Genomic DNA, 21,740 nt, shown 5'->3' on the forward strand with positions numbered 1-21,740 from the left:
AAAAACTGATTTTCAACCTTTCCAATTTCATGGCGGTCTCATAAATAGCTACCGTATTTTCATCCTTGCAGATGCGAGAATGCTCGATGCCTATCAAAAAGGAATGATGAGGCAGAACAGACAGATGAATTAGGGAAGACTTTTGAAAAAACAAATCAATACGAAAGACTTTCTTTAATAATAGAGTGTAAATCCAACCAGGAAGGCAGTTGTGCCAGAGCCGCCTTGGAATTCCCCCAGGAAAGACAAGGCAAGAAGGAGTCAACACTTTAGGCTCAGCTGGTTCGAATTACTCTGGTGCGTCTGGGGCCACAGAGGTGGTCTCTAGTTGCCTGAAACCCATTCAGGGCAGAGAAAGCACCGGACTCCGCATCTTCAGCTCCGCACTTGCACCTGCATCAGGGAGCAGCTGTGGCTCCACCTCCTTCCGGTCGGAGCGTAAATAGCCGGTTGCCAAAGCTGCTTCACATGGCGCGCCCGTCTGGTTCGTCCCACTTCCTGTCCTGCTGTGGATGTTTCGTAGCACGTCACAGAGACAAGGGTGAGTGCGTTGTAATAAGGGATTTGGGGAGAGGGGGACCACATTCGTTCATGAGCTTTTGTGAACGTATATTGCTATAATGATGCTATTTTTTTTTACTGGGTACTGCTGTGTCTCTTCCAGTGCCTCCTGTAGGCATTAAGCTTTGTCAGAGGGGCTTAGGCATAGGAAAGGGCATCATGTCCACGGGGTTCGGTACTCTCCACGGTTTCCGGCACCGCTGCGGTCCTGGCACGTGTGCTCCCCAGCAAGGGGACACGACCGTACGGGCGTGGGAGGGAGAGCTGGGTAAGACATAGTTGGGGCACGGACAGTGCACTGCTTGGTGTGTACGTGAAAACATGCTTGTGGGAAGGTTGTCATTATCTTCAGATATCCTCTAGCTCCGGGAAGGGTAGTCTCTTCCCGGGTCTGAAGGCTCCCAAGAGAGGTCAGAACGTCATAATATACAGAAAATAACCAAGAACAATTAATACACATACTGAGTGTTGACAAGGGTGTGGAGGAACTGGAATTCTCATACATTTGGGAAGACAGTTTGGTAGTTGCTTTACAATGTAAACATTTACCTGCTTTGTGACCCAGTGATTCCACAGTTAGGGGTCTCTCTACCCAAGGGAAGTGAAAGTGTAACTCCATACAGATATTTGTACACTCGGATGATGTATATAGCTGGTGTATTTCAGATAGCCAGGATTTTGTAAACCATCTAAATGTATGTCAGCAGGTGAGTGAATGAACTGATGGTGGTAAAGTCATGTAATGGAATACTGTTTGTTAACACAAAGGAGCAACAAGTGAATGTGCACGTGAATGAACAACACCATGAATGAGTCTCAGAATAATTACGCTGAAAGAATCCAGTGCATGCCATATGTCTGTATTTCATATAATTCTAGAATTCTTATAAATTTATGTAAAATATATGTAAAATTGTAGAAAATGCAATCTAGGATGACAGAAAAATGTTCAGTGGTTTCATGGGGATGGGGTGAGTGTTAGGGAAATGTCAATGGCAAGGGGATCATGTAACTCTTTGAGGTGATGCATTTGTTTGCTATTTTTGTTGTCGGTTTCCTGATTGCAAATTTTATTAGTTTCCTAGGGCAACTATAATAAATTACCACAAACTGGTTGGCTTGAAGTAACAGAATTTTATGACGTCAGTTCTGGAGACTAGGAGTTCAAACTCAATGTGTTCCAGGGTCATGCTTCCTCTGAGGTCTCTACGGGAGGATCCTTCCTTGCTTCTTCCAGTCTGTAATAGTCCTGGGTGTTTCTGGCTTTGGGGCAATATCCCTGCAGTCTCTGCCTCCATCTTCATATGGCCATCTTCCCTGCATCTGTGTCTTTTTCCAAAGTTCCCACTTCTTAAAGGAAGGGGAAAATGAAGGGGGGGGCATCAGAGGGGAGACGAACCATGAGAGACTATGAATTCCGGGAAACAATCTGAGGGTTTCAGAAGGGAGGGGGGTGGGGGATGGGTTAGCCCGGTCATGGGTATTAAGGAGGGCAGGTATTGCATGGAGCACCGGGTGTTATACACAATGAATCATGGAACAGTACATCAAAAACTAATGGTGTACTGTATGGTGACTAACATAAAAAAAAAAAAAAAAACACTAGTCATATTGGAATTCCAATACGACCTCATATTAACTAATTACATCTGCAGTTACCCTATTTCCAAATAAGTTCACATCCTGAAGAAACAAATATTTCAACATATCTTTTTAGAATTTGACCAATATATGTTTATTTACATACTCAGAACTTATCAAATTGTATCCTTCAACATGTGTGGTTAATTGTATGTCAATTAAACCTCAATAATCTGTTCAAAGTTGCTGAAAAGAGAGTCCTATAAGCAATACACTACAGTAGGCCAAATTCTAGATGAGAATTTTTACAAAAAAAAAAAAAAAAAAACAGCATAATAAGAATAGGCTGTGTATCATATGAAGGAAATTGAAAGAAACATTCAAGACACTGGAGTCATCCCATTAGAAGTTCCCTCAGGAGAGAAGAGAATGCTGTCAGGAAGATGAAGCATCATGATTTTATCCACAGGGTGTCCATTACATGGGTGAAGTGTGGCAGGCTTACTGCTTAGAAGACATTCAGTTAAAAAGGGTCATAGGCAACACCAAGTTTTGAAAGTACAAAATAATAGCTATGTTTTCAAAGTTTAAAGGGTCCTTTAAATTTACAGAAATGTGTTTCAAATACCCACCCAGAGGAAGGAAATAGGAGCATTGGCATATTTAAGTATCTTTACAAATTAACATATTCAAATGTTAATTAAAATTCAAATAAATAGATTTAATAAGAAAATGTATATTTTAAAATAAGAGATTTAAGCACAGTGGTCATTGAAATAATTTTCATATAAATTTCTGAATACATTTTAGAAATTGGCAGAGTGAAATTTAAAATAGCTTTTATTTGATTCACAAATTGTATTTCTTTTAGTAGGGTACATTCGAAGACTAAAATATATTGTTGAATATGACTTAGACAGTACCTGCAGTGATTTAGTACAATTTTTTTCTTACACTGGACATAGAAAAATAAGAAAAATCAAATATAATTATGTTTTCTGGTATACAAACCTATTCAAAACTGCATCTAGATTCATTTTCTAGAAATACTTGAAATTGGGGAAAGATTTCTTCTGAAAATTGCTGAATTTTTAAAATCATTAGCATTTCTGCCCATTAATAATTACCAAACCCTTTTTTTCCCTTCAAGATCTCCTCTGTTCTAATTTTATGATGTTACTCCTAAAATCTTTGTGTATCTACTAACCTAGTTCTTGGTCTGGTAGTGAATTTATTTTCTAATTACAGGTGGCCTGGTTTAGGTCAGACAGTGATGGGTCTCCACCTATATTCTGAGTCAGGAATGAAGTCTTATCATCCTGGTGTGCTAGCATGGAGTACAGTGAGCTATCCAAAGATACACTTTTTTTCCTAAATGAATTGAAGCCAAGGGGATGAGTGTCTAGCTCTCATTTGGTTGGAGGTCTAGTGTGGAACCATGCTGAGCTGATCACTGAATGAGTCTTTGTGGAACATCCTTCCATGTGCCACTTTCACTGGACAAAAATCCCTTGGGGGTTACATGAGAATAAATGAAAAAAAGTATTTTACCTTTATTAGTCTTATGAGACTAAATTTTCGATTCAGCATTATTTTCTTTTCCTAGTTCTTCTAAACTTTAGTGATCATGAAAGTCAATTTGTTCCACTTCTCATTCATTTACCAATGGAAAACAATCCTTAGGGGCCCTTTTAAGATTACATTAAATGTAGTTATCTGGTTTCAAGTGAGTAAGACCCTAATTACTTTTGAAAGAAGGTGCCTGAATGATATACCTTCAACCTACATCCAATTTGTTTTACTCAGACAACCATCAAGGAAAACATTCAGTGACAGAAATACAATGTGTAGTCTAATTTGGTATGGAATGAATATTTTCTGCAAGGCTAATTACAACCTCCTGGAAAAAGAGACTAATCTCTTGTCACTGACACAGTAGGTCAATAACTATATTTACATTCCCCATTGGCACCTGCTATGTTTTCTGGTAATCAACTCACCAGTAGATAGGACATACTTACCATGAAAAATGTGGTTTTAAATGTACTATTACATTTTATTTTTTTATTAAAACATTTTTAATTTAAATTCAATTAATATGTAATGTATTATTTGTTTCAGGGATACAGTCTGTGATTCATCAGTCTTATATAATACCCAGTGCTCATTACAACACATACCCTCCCCAGTGTCCATCACCCATGTACTATTACCTTTTATTTATATCTATTTTTCAAAGCAAGCACATAAGCTAAACTATTTATTTTCATTCCTTAATTAAATTTAGGTACAGAGAACTCATGAATTCATCTAAACAAAACATAAATTACAACTAGCGCTAAGACTAAGCAAGTTTTATTGCAGCAAATACTGCTATAAAATCTGCAGTTTAGTGTGAAACTGTGATTAATGCCCATGTTTGCCAGGTAATACCTAGGGAAGTTGTTTGGTGGGGTTGTTTGTTTGTTTTTATTGACATTGGATTTCTAGTCCTTGTCTATGAGAAATTGAAAGATTTTTATATTTCTTTTATTTTTGCTTGTTTATATTCTTTTTACTTTTTCTGGTTTAGTCTCACAGACTGATTTGGTCTTACAGCCAGCAATCATGTGTGAATGTACGTCTGCATGATAGCAAAGGAGTGACTTTGCCTTCCTTTGAGTATTAACCTTAATGTGTCTTATTTTAGTTTTCGTTTTCCCTTGGGCAATGTTCTGAGTGCATACTTGACGTCTACAAATTCTCTTGCAAAACTACATGTGGCTCCTTTCAAATTGAGTCTTCCCCTCCCCACCCTCCCAAAGATAATTTCAAAAATTTGATCAGAAGTCATAAACTGGCAGCCTGTAAGCCAAATTCATTCAGCAGATGTATTTCTATTGCAATGACTGTTGTGAGTGGTATTGTTTTGTTTTTACCTCTGTAGTATTTTTTAATTGAATAACTTTTAAAAATCGGGAAATTTCATGTAACCTGGCTTTTGAAAATTGTGGGATTTGCCAACATGGAGTTCACTTTCTACAGGGAAGAAATCTTCTGGAGTCGAGTCCTTTTAGCCATGGCAAATACACATCAGTTTACCATAGATTTCAACAATTATGATTTTTCTTTTTTTTTTTTTTTAAGATTTTATTTATTTTATTTGACAGAGATAGAGACAGCTAGCGAGAGAGGGAACACAAGCAGGGGGAGTGGGAGAGGAAGAAGCAGGCTCATAGCAGAGGAGCCTGATGTGGGGCTCGATCCCATAACGCCAGGATCATGCCCTGAGCCGAAGGTAGACGCTTAACCGCTGTGCCACCCAGGCGCCCCAACAATTATGATTTTTCTTATCTTGGCTCGTTTCATTCATGTATTACTTGCTTGGTCCAAGTAGCCATTTGAGAGTGTAATATGTGATTAATATGCATTCAAAGAGCATATATATTGGAGTACCATGCTTGTGCTTATGGCTACAGTTTGGCTTAGTTTCCACTAAATGACGTAGCTGCTTGACAGACAAAAGCAGTGCTCTGAGAAAGCGTCCTTTATATGGTCATAGTTTACTAAAATTCAAAGTGTTTTACCTATATAAAAATAGCTGTTTATTAAATATAAAGGCAAATATGGATAAAACATATATACATTTCCATTACAAGACAAAATGACGTTAAAGCAAAATGTGAGGGGCGCCTCACCCCGCAGTTGGTTAAGCATCTGACTGGCTCCGGGCACAATCTCTGAGTCCTGGGATCGAGCCCCCACATCAGGCTGCATGCTCGGTGGGGAGTCTGCTTCTCCCCCTCTCCCATTGCCCCTCCTGCTCACTCTCTCTCTGTCTCTCAAATAGTCTTTTAAAAATAAAAGAAAGCAAGATGTGAAAATAAAAAGATATAAGTCTAGTTTTAACTTGCCCACTATGAGTGAAGTTTGTTTTTTCTTACTGGTTTATGAAGACAGATTTACTTTCAAGTACACCTTGACTATATACAGCCCTGGGGCAAGTCTTGTCTCTCTCCCCTATGCAGTAGTTCTTCTGCTGTTAGCCAAGTGCCAGAACCCACCCACAGAGAGCACAGCAGTACCAGTTTTACCTCTGAATCTCAGAACTGAGACCAAGTCCTCACTGAATCTGTAGGGACTGAGCTGTGTCTCATTCTTCTCCTGTCGTCTGACTAAGAAGCTGCCCTTCAGGGTGGTAGCCGAGCCCACTAAGGTTGGCATGTCATACCAAGTCCGCCATCTTCTTGCTGTCTCTCTCTCCAGCTTCTCTTTGTGCCTTATCCCAGTGCTCCGCTCTCTTTACCCTGAATGCTCACATGAAATCTAAACCCTTCCAACCCTACATCTTCCATTGTTACATTTCTAAGTAGCAAAGCATCAAAACACAGCTGTTTCTCGAGAAGTTTTTAATGATACTCTCTTGTATGCTTTAAACAGGATTAAACAGTGTTAAACAATTTTTTAAAATTCGGTGTAATTTTTTTTTAAAGCATTTCCTACTTCATCTTTCCCATAGTGCTAAGGGATGTAGGGACACAGCTGCAATCTTCATTTGCTCCAGCTCTACCTTTGTTGTTATTGTTGGGTTTCCCCAGATGCCTCCTCCTGTCTAAAGTGGCTCTCCCTACTACTTTTCATAATAAGTTTGGTTTTAGTATTCTCTGTAGGTGTCACCGATGTCCTAAGTGGCCTTGAGAAGAACTCCATGAAAGGAGAGGATGTCTGAAGTGGAGGAGAAAGGGACGCCATTGAAGTTAATCACACGTGATGGCGATTCAACCTTCCTGTAATTAGTATTAGTTGCTAGAATGAAGCTGAGAGTAGAGAGAAAGACAAATAGTGATCCTTTCGTAAAATCACAATATAGGTAAAAATGCAACTTTATTTCTATCAGGACAAGGTGTACGTAGAAACATCACATAATCCCTGATACTTCGTGTAGCTGATGAAGTGAAATATGCCTGATTTCCAATCACCACTTCAGCACATGTTTTCATCTAGAACTTTTATTTCTTGAAATCGAGATGTCAGGGAGTGGCCAAGCAGGATGATTAGCTCAGATCATTTAAGGAGTAGACCTGGGCAACCTTGTTAACATTTTGAAGATAATTTTTTTTTAAATATAGCTTTATAATAATGTGGATTGAAATAATAGAAGCACTTCATTTTAAAAATCGAACATATCTGTACTTTAATGATTTTTCTTCAGTATTGCAAATTAAATTTTTATTTGTAGAATTTAGTAAAAGCAGAGTGGGGCATAGTACTTAAGCCTACAGTCTTATTCAAATTAAAATACCCAGATCTTTTAATTGATTATATCACTTAGAAAGGGTGTGATCTAATTAGTAACGTTGCTGTGCCTGGTTTTCTGATTTGAGAGATGGAAATGATAATAGTCATATATTAATACTAACTTAATGAAAAAAGAGGCCTTGCAGATGGGAAATACTCCTATCCATTTGACTAATGCCCTGATTTAGTTAATTCTAGGTCCTTCTTGCAATTAACAGATATTTACCAGCACGTAGGTGTTCTGGTGCCTGCTATGGAACGTGTACTGGGTAGACCTCCCATCTCTCCTCATGTGACTGCCTGGTAGGTGGCAGGGTAGAGGAGCCCCTTATTACTGGGCTGCAAAGAGGAGTTCATGGGGAATTTGGCGTTGACAAAGCAGTTACTAAGAATTTCTTATCTTCCAATCCCATGTCAGTTCCCACGGTTTATTGTCTCCGGTCAATATTATTTGCTGTGGATTAGGTACACGTGGCTTTTATTATTTTGCTAGTAATGTGGACATTTTCCTTCTTTACACATTGGCAAATGTACATCATGTTCTGTTTCCTGATGGCCTCAAATGTCTCCACTAATTCCTTAATGTAAAAGTCAGCAGTGGGAACAAGGCTGACCACAGTACTATGTCAGGAGGAATCCTAAAATTCCTAAGAAAGATGACATAAAGGTATTGTAGCTTATTCAAGAAGAGCATGGGGATTGGAATTGTATCCCAGTTTGAACACAGAAGCTTCCATTGGGTGACTAGCTGGGCTTCTTTAAACAAATCAATCAAACTTATCTATGACTGATTTTTCTTCTTAGAATAAAGCAAATCTGGACAGATTGAGAGTGATGTTGGATAGGCGAGGAAAGTTAATATATGAAAAGCACATAGCAAAACACCTGGCATACAGCACTCATCCAAGGAATGATAACAAACCTTATCATCATCAAAATCATCTTGGGGATAAAGATCAACATTACAATGACTTGCAATTTTATGCCTTTTAAGGCCTGGCTTTTCAGAGATCCTGTTACCCTGTTTCAAGTCTTTTATTTACAATATTAAAACAAGTGGTGTTTTGGGTTTTCTCTGTACGAACCAGCTTTAAAAAGTGGTAACGAGATTGGTAGATCATAGGATGTGAAAGGGTGAGCCATCATTCTAAATGGTGTATCCACATTTCATCAGAAGAAATTGAGATGTAATGTTTTTCCTGCTTTAATCAATATAAATATCAAAGTCAATATTTGCATTCTTGAAATAGAAGCAAAGGACCCTAACACTTCCCTGGTAAGGTGGCCATTAAGTTCCAGTTAGCCTGGAATAGGCCCAGATTATGTTTGTTTTCCTGGTATCCTTATTATCGGTGTCCCTTTTACTCTTAAAAGTTCAGTTTGGAAAATAGTATATAACTTACATGGTTGCAACATAAAATGGTAGACTTGTTAGGCTGTGGCAAATTTACGTAGCAAACTGAGAAAGGCACCTGACTGTCCAAATGTGATTTTTGAAATTCTGCTACCTACCTGTCTGACATGAGGACCTCCATAGTTCTCCTGGATCTAGTTGAAAAACTTTGTTATTCTGAGAACCTCCAACATAGGAGGAAGAACTGTAAACCTAAAAGGTGATGTCGTGATTGAGATCTAGTGGTTTTAGTGATTGACTAGGATTTAATGCTTTGATGGAGATCAGATTCCCATATGAAATAGTTTTTTTTGTAAACCACAGTAAAGTGCTCCATGCATATCCCACTTAAAACATATGAACTTGACTCAAAAAGAAATCAAGGTTATTTTATGAACTAATAATTGCTAAAATACTTCCCATTCTGATAGCCCTACTGCTGCATTTAATTGCCAAAGTACATGTTCTTGGGAACGCATGGACAGATTTTGATTTTTTTTTTAATAAAAGATAATTATCCCAAAGTCACACAGAAAAGCATCTCTTTTATTTTAGACAGAGTCACAGTTTTAAAAAAATGAGTAGTTACATTCACATTCAATGTGTATTAACTTTTTAGAGACTCTTAATATGTTTGTATTTTCTTTCTATTCCTTCCAGGCAAACTCTTACCTTCACTACCTATCCACCTGTTCTCTAGCTAGTATTTTTATTTATTACTTACAGCTCACTTACTTGATCCCAAAGAAAGACCAGATTTAATTGGGAAATTGAGCAGAAGAAATGCACTGGCTTAGAAGCAAGCAATGGATACTAGCCAACTTTAGGGAGTTAGGCGGCCTTTCGCTTACAAAAATTGTGGCCAAGAGGCAGGTAAACTACTCCGTAGTCATCGTCTAAGGAAGTACTGCCTAATAGGGTTCTTCTGTACTTGCAATTAACCATCTTGCTGTGGATCGAAGGTAGAGTCACTTTATGTCAAAGCTACACTCTGCTATGGAATGTTAAAGTGAAGTTCCATCACACTTACAGTATTAAATCCTGCACAGGATATGTCTGGGAGTTGTAGGTGCCAATCACCCACCCACTCTACCCCACACTCCCACCCACAGGGCTGCTCTCCTGCTTTTCCCACCTGGGTTGAAAGAGCTACCAAATCATACTCATGGATAAACAATGCCATATACAATTACTCCTCAAAACTTTCTATTTTTCTGAAATATTTGATTTTATTCCTTCTGTTGTTTAAAATCTTATCTCTGTATGTAATAATAAAAATAGAAGTAAAAGACAAGATTTTCCTTCATCTCCATTTATATGTCACTAACACTGGAAATTTGGTTCATTCAAAGCAATTCATTGTATAAAAAGGTATTTATTTGAAGTCTCTTATTTAGAGTCTTCCATATTGCTCCATGTGGGATAAATGTTCGAATTTTCCATTTTACTTTCCACGTTATTATAGGGACATCAATGAAATTGAAATCTTGGTTAAAAGTACATCATTTAAGTAAATTATAGGGACAAATGAACTTTTGGGTAGAATTACACATTTTAAGTAAGTGAATACAATTTACAATTGGTATGGGCGGACTGTTTAGATAACTACATTGGAATTTTAAAATCTGATTATCTTATTCATGTACAAACCCAACTCCTCTCTTTTATGTTGAGAATTCTTGGTATGCTTTGACTTGCTCTGGAGATTCACATGAAGTCCTTGGACTTTAAATAATTACTTCACTTATACTAACTCACGTATACTAACTGCAAGTCTATGTTGTAGTTTCTCCTGAAAGCGTTCTCTAAACCTTACAAAACGTTCTTTCTCTGATTTAACTACACAGAATTGCCTTACCGAGAAATGTGAGTATAGTTTTCTTTTTTAAAAAGGGAAAATCTTTTCTCACAAAAGAACAAAGCCATGAATCTATAGAATATCCCTTCAAAATATTACTGTTATCCAACAGTATACTTGTATACTTTTTGGACTAAATGTATATATCAATATAAAAAGAGCAATAGGTTTATGTGTAGATACTCCCATTTAAGTCACTCAAAAAATACAGTTTCATGTCATGAAGAACATACGTAAGGCGTTTTCAACATATATGATTAATTACGAGGCTTTGAGTCCACAGATAGAAATATCACCAGAAAACTGTAAAATCTCAGTAAAGATACAAAACCACAAATGCTTTTACACCATCTACTTCATGAGAAGTAGCTTCTAGTTTCAGCTAGAATAAACATAAGAAAAATATTTTGACAAATACAATTCTAATTCTGGTCAAAGGGATGTAAACTACATCTCCTACATCTTAATTATAGTTGGATCCTTTAGGGTAACTACTAGATGACTTGGAGGCTGTCAGTTTCTACTGGAAATGAGAACAAAGTATCTTTGTTTGTGTCAAAGATGTGGTTTTATCATTTAGAACCAGAAATAGCTTTAGAAACAATTAGGCCTGTTTTCCAATGCCTGTGCATTTGAATATTAACCATGCAAAAAGCAAAATGTTGACTATCTCAAACTCCAAAATTTAAATAGGAGATATTTTTTTCCAATAGGATAATTCCTTCATCTGCATGATACATTTTTATATAAAACATACCACTAGTTAACTTATCAAGGCAAAGCTCAACTCAAATGCTATGGTGTTGGATTGGAGAAAGCTTTTTTAAAATGACAAAGAGCTCAAAAATATATAAATAGCTGTGTTTAATTACATTAAAGTAAAACTGCATATAAACTTCTACAAACAAAAGATAAAACTGGAAAAAATTATAATTCCTTTAACAGTTAAGTAATTCATATTCTTAACATGTCCAGCATCCATGTGAATCAGTTGGGAAAAGACCAATGTCCAATGAAGGATTGGGAAGATGACATGCATGTGGGGAAAAATCTCATCCTCACTTATACAAATTGAAACTCAGCTATGTAACATACCTATCCTATTCCTTTTTTTTTTTTTAAAGATTTTATTTATTTATTCGACAGAGATAGAGACAGCCAGCGAGAGAGGGAACACAAGCAGGGGGAGTGGGAGAGGAAGAAGCAGGCTCATAGCGGAGGAGCCTGATGTGGGGCTCGATCCCAGAACGCCGGGATCACGCCCTGAGCCGAAGGCAGACGCTTAACCGCTGTGCCACCCAGGCGCCCCATCCTATCCTATTCCTATAGTTTAAAAAAAAAAATTACTGACACAATGTGTCAATGGGGTGTCAGGAAAGCATGCATTCTCATGCATTGCTGGTGGAAATATAGATTAATACAATACAACAGGCAGTTTGGCAATATTTCTCAAAATTGAAATGTATAATTCATTTTGCTTAATAATTCCCCTTCTAGGAATTTATCCAGTGACATACATGCTATCTAAATGACATCTGTGCAAGATTTATTTGGAAATAAATGTCCAACTGGTCAAATAAATTATAACACATTTCTATAGCCATTAAAATAAGGAAGATCCTGTGCTGATACGGAACGAAGAGTGTGTGCGTCCCCAGGTGTGTGTGTGCGCGTGCAAGCACACTTGTCCATGGAGCTAAGTGATAAAAGTTGAAACTAATTTGTAGGACAGAATCATTGTGTTAAAAATAAAGGGCAGGGAAGCAAAAAGAAATCATGCTTCAGTATCTTCGCTTGGGAGATATAATTGTTTGGCTGGGATACTTCTGGCAGCAAGAGACAGAAGGGAGATAGACTTTAAATTCTTGTGCTGTGTATCTTGAAATTTGTGCTGTGTGCGTATGTGTGTGGGTGCGTGTGTGTGTTAACTTTGATAGTATTTTGATTTTTAAAAATATTTACTCAATGTTGTCTTTAGGAATTTTAATTATTCTTACTCTTCTAAATTTATTTTGTTGTGCACTAAAGAAAATCTGATGCATGCCCAACTAACAAATCTTATAAATCAAAGGGTGTCAAAATGTTCTTTATAGGCTCATAAAGCAGGGTTTTTTTCCCCTAAGACAATAACATGATGCCTAAAAAACTTAGTGAAACACAAGACATAGGGTATATGACCCTGCTCTTCAACTTATTACATATATACCTATGGGAGGTCACTTAAGTTCCATTTCCTCATTGTTAAATAGCCAAAACTTGCTCTAACATACAATACTGTAAAAGTCCAAAGACATAACTTATGTAAAATTGTTTTGTAATCAAACAAGGAATACAAGTGTAAATTATAGGAAAAGTAAATTTTTTCAGAAGGAAACCAAAATAAAGCATGTATTTAGGATACATCATCAGCAAAATCGGTACATTTTCCTATTTCCTTACTTTTGCCTCTAGGCACAGATATCCTCATCCCAGCCTGTATCAGATGAAAGTTTAACTGTACCTGCTTCTCTTTCTGTATCTATCAAGAACTGTTAATATTTAATTGTGCCTTTGTGTTTCCTTCAAATCTCTCCAGACTGCCTCCTTTTGTATTAAAAAAAGCATAGTATTAAGGAGGCCACGTATTGCATGGAGCACTGGGCGTTACACGCAAACAATGAATCATGGAACACTATGTCAAAAACTAATGATGTATTGTATGGTGACTAACATATAATAAAAAAATTTAAAAAAAAAGAAATTAGGTGAGAGTAAGGAGATAAGGTATGTGTTTAACTAGAAACATCAGAGGTCTTTGCAAACATGCAAAAGTCTCCTGTTGAATTTCAGTTTTTAGCATTTAACTTCTTAATGTGTATTCTTAGAGAAGAAAACTAATGAGTGAGGAGGAGGAAGAAAAGGAACAGGAGGAAATGTGTGTTTATTAGCTCCCCTGAATCCCAGATTAGGGGTATTAATGTACAAGGGGTATCAATGTATAAAATTTAAAAATAAATAAAGCATAGTAGGTTAATTTCTATACCCAAGTGAAATACATATCTACATGTTAATGATTGCGAGCTTGAATCCCTTAATAAGACATTTTATGGCTCTTTTCTGTAACTATGTCAGATTTCCAGGGGAGCTGTTTCAGGACAGTTTGGCCTTAAAGAATAAAGAAGATGTGTGAGTACCTTAGTGGGCTGAAGAGGAACTCGACTCTTATGTAAAAGTAGTTAAGTCTGGAAATTGAAGCAACTGTAGGCATTTCATTTTTCTTAGATACAGAATGTTCTAGATGAATGTCAAATTTCTGAATGAAAATGACCTCGCCTGATGAAAGATTGAAACAATATCACCATTTAAGTGCAACATGATTTTTAATGTCTTTCATGAAAATCTCATTTTACTGGAAATGGCACTAGAGCTGTGAGAAAGCTACATACAGTATTTAAAATAAAATATCTAAGTGATCTTGCAATGTATTAGGACAAGTTTTAACATAAATTACACTATTAAAAAAACCTTTAGAATGTATTATCAGGCCTTCACTACCCCACTACAACTTCTGCTATTTTCAAGCAATTTCTCAGAATAATAAAACTTTTTGAGAAGAAGCAAGTTTATCATTGAAATAACTACAATAGAACTTTCTTTGGGTAGACAGAACAAATAATAGACCTGAGAACCAATTAAATATGATTGTTCAGGCACATTAATATTGGGGAATACTTACAAGTTTTCAATTTTCCCTTTCCGTGGTTGGTAGCATTTATCTATTGAGTGGAGTTTTGGTTTGGGCAGAATGATTCCTGGGGAGGAGACCGATAATAGTCAAACGCAGGAGGACTTATAGGGCATTGGGATCCATCCAAACCGGCTTCCAAGAATGGAAAAGCAGGAACACTGAGATAAATACTCCCCCCCCCCCCTTTCAGGTACTGTTATGACGTAAGTTGGGTCCTAATTACGGCCACTGATTTCATTCAGTCTTACAGTGGAAACCTAACTACTTTTACAGTACCACATCAGAAAGTTTAGAGAGCAGATGTATTTAATGCAACCTCATTTTAGCAATAGGGCGATAAAATTATTGTTTCCCTTGAAGGGAACTGGAAATTAGGAGAAGGGAGATTTAGTTATTATTTTTTTCATTGATAACATATGACGCTATATCAGAAATAAAGCCCGAACTGGAGGAAATCACTTGGTTGCTGTAATAGTAGCTGATCACTGCACTTTTGATTATCAGTTTCTGAATCACAGATAGCTTGCTTACTTTGTTACTGTTGTCTTACTTGGTGTCTCCAGTCAGTGTCTAATCAATCTCTGACAATCCATTTTCTAGGTGATCCCTAGAACCACCAGCCATCTCAGCTTTATGAGTATTTCCCTTGTAAACATGGTTTGAAAGGAAAGAGTTGGCTTGGTGTTCAACAGAAACAAAATTGTTATGTTTATTTTTGTCATAGAGCAAGTTCTTGCTATTCATGAAAAGTATGTCTTGAATTCATAAATACCATTATTTTAGAGAGAGTTGCTGAGTCAGTGGAATACTAGCATGACTGACCAACATAATGAGTCCCTCCCACAGACCAGCCTTGCGGTTCGCATATCCGTAGGGTACTTACATACATTACCTCAAGAAACCCCTATAACAATCCTATATTGTAAATATTATTATCAATGTATTTTGTATCATAGACCTCGGTGTTGACTGTGAGAAGTACAAAAAGCATTTTAAATCCTAAAATCAAAATATATATAATAGATTCAGTAATCCTTTTTTATTAACTCTAAAAACGTTGTTCATCTTCTGAGTCATGAACTGTTTGAGAATCTGATGAACTAACATCATCAGATGATCAAGCATCCAGTGCCCATTACCTATAAATTATAAAGATCGATAAATATTCCCAAAGCTTTAAGATTGATATTTACATACATTTCATGGTTTCTAAGGTGACCCTAAGTCTTTGTTCTTCCACTAAATATTGGTGACATAAATGGCAGCAAATCACCCATAGTTTGTATCTGGATTTTTGAAATTATCACTCCCTATCTGTTTCTGTCCCATTTTTTTCTAAATGCACTATCCTCCTACAGACAGCCATGCAGAGCACTCAGTGTCTGCCTATTTGAAGATGTAACACACTTTTCTCTGGTGTACATGCTGGCAAATGGAATCTTGCATCACGAAGTATGTGCATATTTAATTTCCCTAATTAATTTTCCTTCCAAACAGGTTGTATACCAATTTGCATTTTCATCCCCAGTTTAGGAATGTCCATTTCTTTATACTCTCACTTACACTTAAAATTATCCAACAATAAATAGTATTTAGTTGATTTTTTAAAAAAATCCCATTGCTGTTTTATGGTACAATCCTGATTATTAATGGGACTGCACATGTTTTCATAAGGATTTTTTCATAATTTTGTGTCCCATTGTATAGGTTTTTCTGTGAATTTGCTATTTGTATCTTTATCCATTTAACCTTATTTACTGTTTTGTCATTTCCTTATTAATTTGCTTGTCTTTGATTTCCTTTGTGGTATCTTTTGTCATGCAGAAGACTGTAAAGAATGTTGAAAAGGCAGTTAACTTGTAGCATGAGCATACAAGTTAAGCATAATTCTTGATAGAAATACAACATGAGAAATCCAAGAGCCTGTCAAAACATTTCTTTATCTTCAATATTGGTGATAGTCAAAGGTTTCAGAAGATAACTCCTAAAAGAATACATGCATATATTCCTCCTTCTAAGTTCTAATCTTTACAACTATCTTAGGTATAACATCAATCCTATGTGAATGAGAATAAAAAATAAAGAAATGTGGCTTGAAGAATGTTGAGTAATCTCTCATTTTAAAAATCTTACCTTCTGTCTTAAATCAAGTCTCTGATTCTAACATGTTTCACTAAATTGTCATTATTACATTATTTTCAATTTAAATAATCCTGACTGTGGTTGAATGGATTTTGATTGAAACACCAATTTCAAGGATCAGTGTTAAGGGGGATTTAAGTCTGGGGATGAGTATAATAGGAGGACAGAACGTACATGAGAGCCTGTGGTCACAGTTGGTAACCATAAGAAAGTCCAAGGCAATGCAGAGTGACTTTGGTGTGTCTTTGATGGTGTCTAAGGCATAAGCAAGGATATTGTCAACAGTGGGAAGTTTGGATTAGAGGGCGGCGATGAACTTCATGTAAATTGACAAGTGGGCCGGATGAGAAGTGATGAGAGCTTGAACTCATATCGAAAGAGTAGATCGAGGGAGGAGACAATAGTTTTAGTACACACTTAATAGAGGAATCCTCCTTCTACTTCCCCAGTGAGCCTGGCAGGGAAATGGGTCTTGGATAAGATAAAAAGTCCGAACAGGTCAGGTGGAGGAAGTTTCCTCCAGGGTTCTTTGTAACTGGGATAGGGTAACTTTTAGAGATATGTTCCTGGCTCAGCAGTAGACTCCTTTCTTAGTCTCACTTTGTGTGTTGGGGTGTGTGTGTAGGGGAGGCAGCATGATTTGAAAGTGTCTGATTGAAGAAGGGGAAGAAACAATGCTCTAGAATCCAGAAGTACTAACTCGGGTGTTGAGAAATAACGGCCAGTGATCAAGAAGTTAGGCAGATGTTTCCCTATCTTCTTATTTGTTTAGACTGAGGGTCACGCTCACTGCTCATTGACTAAATCCTTCTCACGGAAATTTTTTGTTTGGTCTGCACAAGACTTAACTATTTTAAGTCAACATATAAGAAATTGTACATGAGGATTCCTGGCTTCTGTGTAAGAACTGGAAGCTCTGGAAACCTGGTCCTCGTTCCCATGTGGCGGCAGGCAGTGGAGCTGAAGAATCGTTTCTTGATGGAATTTTAGTGCTCACTTCTTCATTCTCACCACATAGCTTGCTTCTTACGCATGGCCTGTTCCACTGAGATTTGTGGTGTTCTTTCTCTCCTCTCCTCTCCTCTTTCTCTTCTCTCCCTTTCCACTCTCTCCTGTCCTCTCTTTCCCCTCCCCTCCCCTTCTCATCTCTTCTCATCTCATCTGCCTGATTTCAGTAAGCAGTTTGGAGACTTCAGGATAAGATAAGTCTCAGCGTTAATCTTTGGGACATAGAGGAGTGTGTGTGTGTGTGTGTGTGTGTGTGTGTGTGTAAATATATATGCACGTACATCTGATTCAACCGTTACCAATAAATAAAAGATAAAGGTCTGTAACTTACCCTTATACTCAAAGAGAAGCCTTTCATGCCTTAGATGCTTCTGTGAAATTAGCAGTGTCAAACCCATGGCCTCACGGCTAATATTATTTGGAGGTACGCGAAGGACCAGAGATAACACAAAATGACCCACTAGGAGCCTGCACCACAACTGCCACCAGAGGGTCCTTCTAGACTGATAATGCAGACCTAGTGTTACATCCTAAAGACAAGAGGGATTTGTGTCAGGGAAGGTCTAACCTCGCTAGTAAGGAGGAGATTGTGCTAATGGTGGCTGGAGATTCTAAGGCAGAAGTTAGAAGTAAGCACTCTCAAAGGCAGGGGACTTGAGGATAGGAATTTTCAGGATTTACTGAAAGACTCTCTGGAAGGTGTTAACTCTTCACGTGTGTTACCCTTGAACTTTGGCAAAAGTTCTGTACTGTGTACAGTTCTGTGTGTTTTAATTTAATAAATTAGTTTTGGTATTTTTATGTGCTTATTGTACAGGCATGGCAGCATTGTTGGCACACATATTTTAGTTAAGCCCCCTCAAGGATGTTTTCGTCCTTGTTTGTATTCCATGGTGTGCTATGGATGTGCTATAATTTAAGTAACCCATGTTTTTTCACCTTTTCTTAAACAGTGTGGGAATGGAGAACAAAGACATCTTTTGTTGGTACTATGCCACTCCCGGAAAATGGACATTTTTGTAAGACAGCCTACTGTAAAAGGACATGCTTCTTATAGTGTGTGTGACAGTGATCCAGTGGCTCACGCTATTCGAGCCCCTTCCTGGTTACTCTCAGAGCTACCTTATCTATGGCACAGAGATTGGAAAATGCTGCATCTGTGTATAATTTTCTTTTCCTAACATGACCCTTTCAAAAATTGTTATATCCTTGATAGTCTGCAAGGTTGTGTTGTGAGAGACAAAATACCCAGCTAGGAAAAGACACGTGTTCCACTCTGACAGCCATATCTGTTTTTGTGTTACGTTGACTTACCTTCCTGGTGGAGAGTCCATGCTCATCTGATTCTCTGAGTACATTCTGTTATCTGTATTGATAGAACTACATAACTGGACCAATGTGGAAGCAAAGGAGAAAAGTGTTCTGGAACCACCCTGAGGTTCCAGGCTGTGAAGATGTGCACATTCGATGTGCCACTCCAGCTTTTCTCCTGAGTGGAGCAGATTTCAGGATTCACCCAGTTGTTTAGGCCACGAGCCAGGCAAGATCATGGCATCGCACAAGGGGAGCACTGATCTTAGTTACACATTGGACATGTTCCTACACTTTCTCCACATAGAATATTTTGGGACTGCTCTGGGCAAAGTTTAAGACATGAGAGTTGTTATTATAATTGTTCTTATTGTTATTTATTTATTTATTTATTTATTTATTTATTTATTTATTTATTTTATTCCTCTGCCCATTTCTGTGTTTATTTATGTCCTGGTATCACCTTTTTCATTCTCCCCTGACTTCTATGTTTCATGTTTCCTGTTGGCTACTAAAATTTACCAGGCCTCTCTTCTCTGAAAAATATCCCAGTGCTCCAAATTCATTTCTGCTTTCCACCAAAAATTACCTCTTTTTTTTTTTTTTTTGATCAATCACAGCAAAGAGGGAGACTTTCTGGAAGTTGGAATGGCTACCGTAGCTTGCTTAAGCTTCCTGGAAATACTTGAGCTTAACCACATAAGCGAATGTTATTTTGGGTGAAATCTCAGGCAGAATGACAGAGCAAGGGGTGTTAGCCACTGGGGCGAGATATTTGCCAGCCTCGGGGAAGCCTTCCCACACTCTTTACTGGACCCCAGCTGAAGATCTGTTTCTGGCTTGGCCGACTCCTACTTCCATCAGTGTCTTGACCTAGCAGTGAAGAGAGAAAACCAATACTGCTGTTACACGTTACAAACTGAGCGAACTAATATGTTTTCAAGGGCACATTTTCCAATTTCCAAATTATGCTGGCACTTCATTTATCACTCTTAGTTCTCACTGAGTTCTTAGCATTCTGCTTTCAATTGGTGTCTTGACAAGAGAGTAGGAATTAAAGCACAACACTGTAAACATTGTCTCTGACAGCAACTCAGGGAAACATTCGGTAGCAGGAGGGTAAAAAATCTGTATCTTCTGATTATTTGCACATTTAGACTATACACGTTATTCAAGTTTTCACTTTGGATAAGTAATTGAGAATTATTTACATTTGATCCTTTTAATATTAAATATAATCTTTTGTGGCCTAAATGTCTCAAGATGTGTATGAAGTGTTAAAGCAATGATATAATAAGTTGAAATGATTTGTATATTCAAAAAAGCTAGAATTACTAGTGAAAATTACAGTGTAATTAGAAAAATGTGTTATCAATGTGTGAGGCCAAATTTTATCAACAGACCTAGAAAATAGTTCTAATAACAATATAAATGAATTGTAGTGAAAACATTGACCTTGTCTGAAAAATAGGGAGCATGTGTGAAGCATATGTGTATGAGAAATGTGTAAGAAATATTAAGGAAGTTATTTTGACTACAAAACTTGAAAATATCTAACATTATGGATTCCTATATTTTTGTAGCATTTTCAGAGGAATAGATATAGTATTCATGTAAAATTGGTTCTTTCCGTAATCTTAAAAGCCTGCCAGTTAGTAAATACTACTTTTCCTATTAAGTTTGAATGAATTTTGTTACCCCTATCTTTCTGACTCCTTCAGAAATGTCACTCCCTACAGTGAATCATTACCGAACCCCTTGCACATGTTTTCCAAAACCACTTTCAAAACTACCATCTCCTTTTTATACATTTACACAAGAGATACATAGTAGGGTATGTTTTGTCATTTTACAGATAAGGACATTGATGCCCAAAGAGGTTATGTGTCTTGCCTGAAACCCGGAAATTGGTATCTGAACCTCATTTTCTCTTTTCTAATTGACTAAAATGTCTGTGTTCTATTGCTTTCTAGAATAACAGTCTCATCATATACATATAGTGTTACAGCGATGAGATCATAAGTTTACATATATCTGTGTATGTATATAAATGTGTATGTGTGTGTATCTACATATATAGCCTTCGTCGTGATGCTGAGACATACCACTGAAGGAGAGCGGTATCACATTTCAGTTTCGGAAGATCATAAATCCATAATATGATTCAAATGATGGTGTTTTTATGAGTAGGCACTAGTTAAAATAGTTTAGATTTGTATGCAATCACGTCTCTCTCCTTTTGCATTTTTCATGCATGCCTCTTAGATCTATATTTCCCTCAGACAATTCACTTTTCAGATAACATGTCTGTTTCCACAATACACACTTTACATTTTCTTAGCCTCCGTTTACCTCTCTTTTCATGTTATCATTTCTTCAAATCAGTAAGATCAAATATCTAAGCCTTTGTTTTCATGTATCTTTCAGCACAAAAATGTAAATGTGTTCACAGGTATGGAATACTATGGGACTTTTCAGATAGTGTTTAGTCACATTTGGATGATTGAAGATAAGTGTTTTAATAAAACAATCTGGGAACTTGAGATGATGTGTAGAGAATCTGTGCTTAAGAGATAAATACAGGGGCACCTGGGTGGCTCAGTCGTTGAGCGCCTGCCTTCAGCTCAGGGCATGATCCTGGGGTCCTGGGATCAAGCCCCACATCAGGCTCCTCCGCTGGGAGCCTGCTTCTTCCTCTCCTACTCCCCCTGCTTGTGTTCCCTCTCTCGCTGGCTGTCTCTCTCTCTGTCAAATAAATAAAAATAAAAAACCTTAAAAAAAATAAATACAATATTGTTACAAATAATACAAGGAGATCTATAAATAAATGGCTCCTCAGACTAACAGAATATTTTAAAAGTAACATCTGTAAAGTCTATTAC

At 37.2% G+C, this 21,740-nt stretch overlaps 1 long non-coding RNA gene across 1 annotated transcript; it reads left to right on the plus strand.

The window, feature by feature from the left end:
• Nucleotides 1-479: 479 nt before the first annotated feature.
• LOC148106708 (uncharacterized) lies at nucleotides 480-20,536 on the plus strand. The gene is made up of 2 exons (XR_015723604.1): nucleotides 480-541; nucleotides 18,501-20,536. It is a non-coding gene; the product is annotated as an uncharacterized LOC148106708 (long non-coding RNA).
• The last annotated feature ends 1,204 nt before the right edge of the window (nucleotides 20,537-21,740 follow it).

Source organism: Ursus americanus, unplaced genomic scaffold, assembly GCF_024610735.1.
Source record: "Ursus americanus isolate L20-20 unplaced genomic scaffold, mUrsAme1.1.p SCAF_99, whole genome shotgun sequence".
Lineage (NCBI taxonomy): Eukaryota > Metazoa > Chordata > Mammalia > Carnivora > Ursidae > Ursus > Ursus americanus.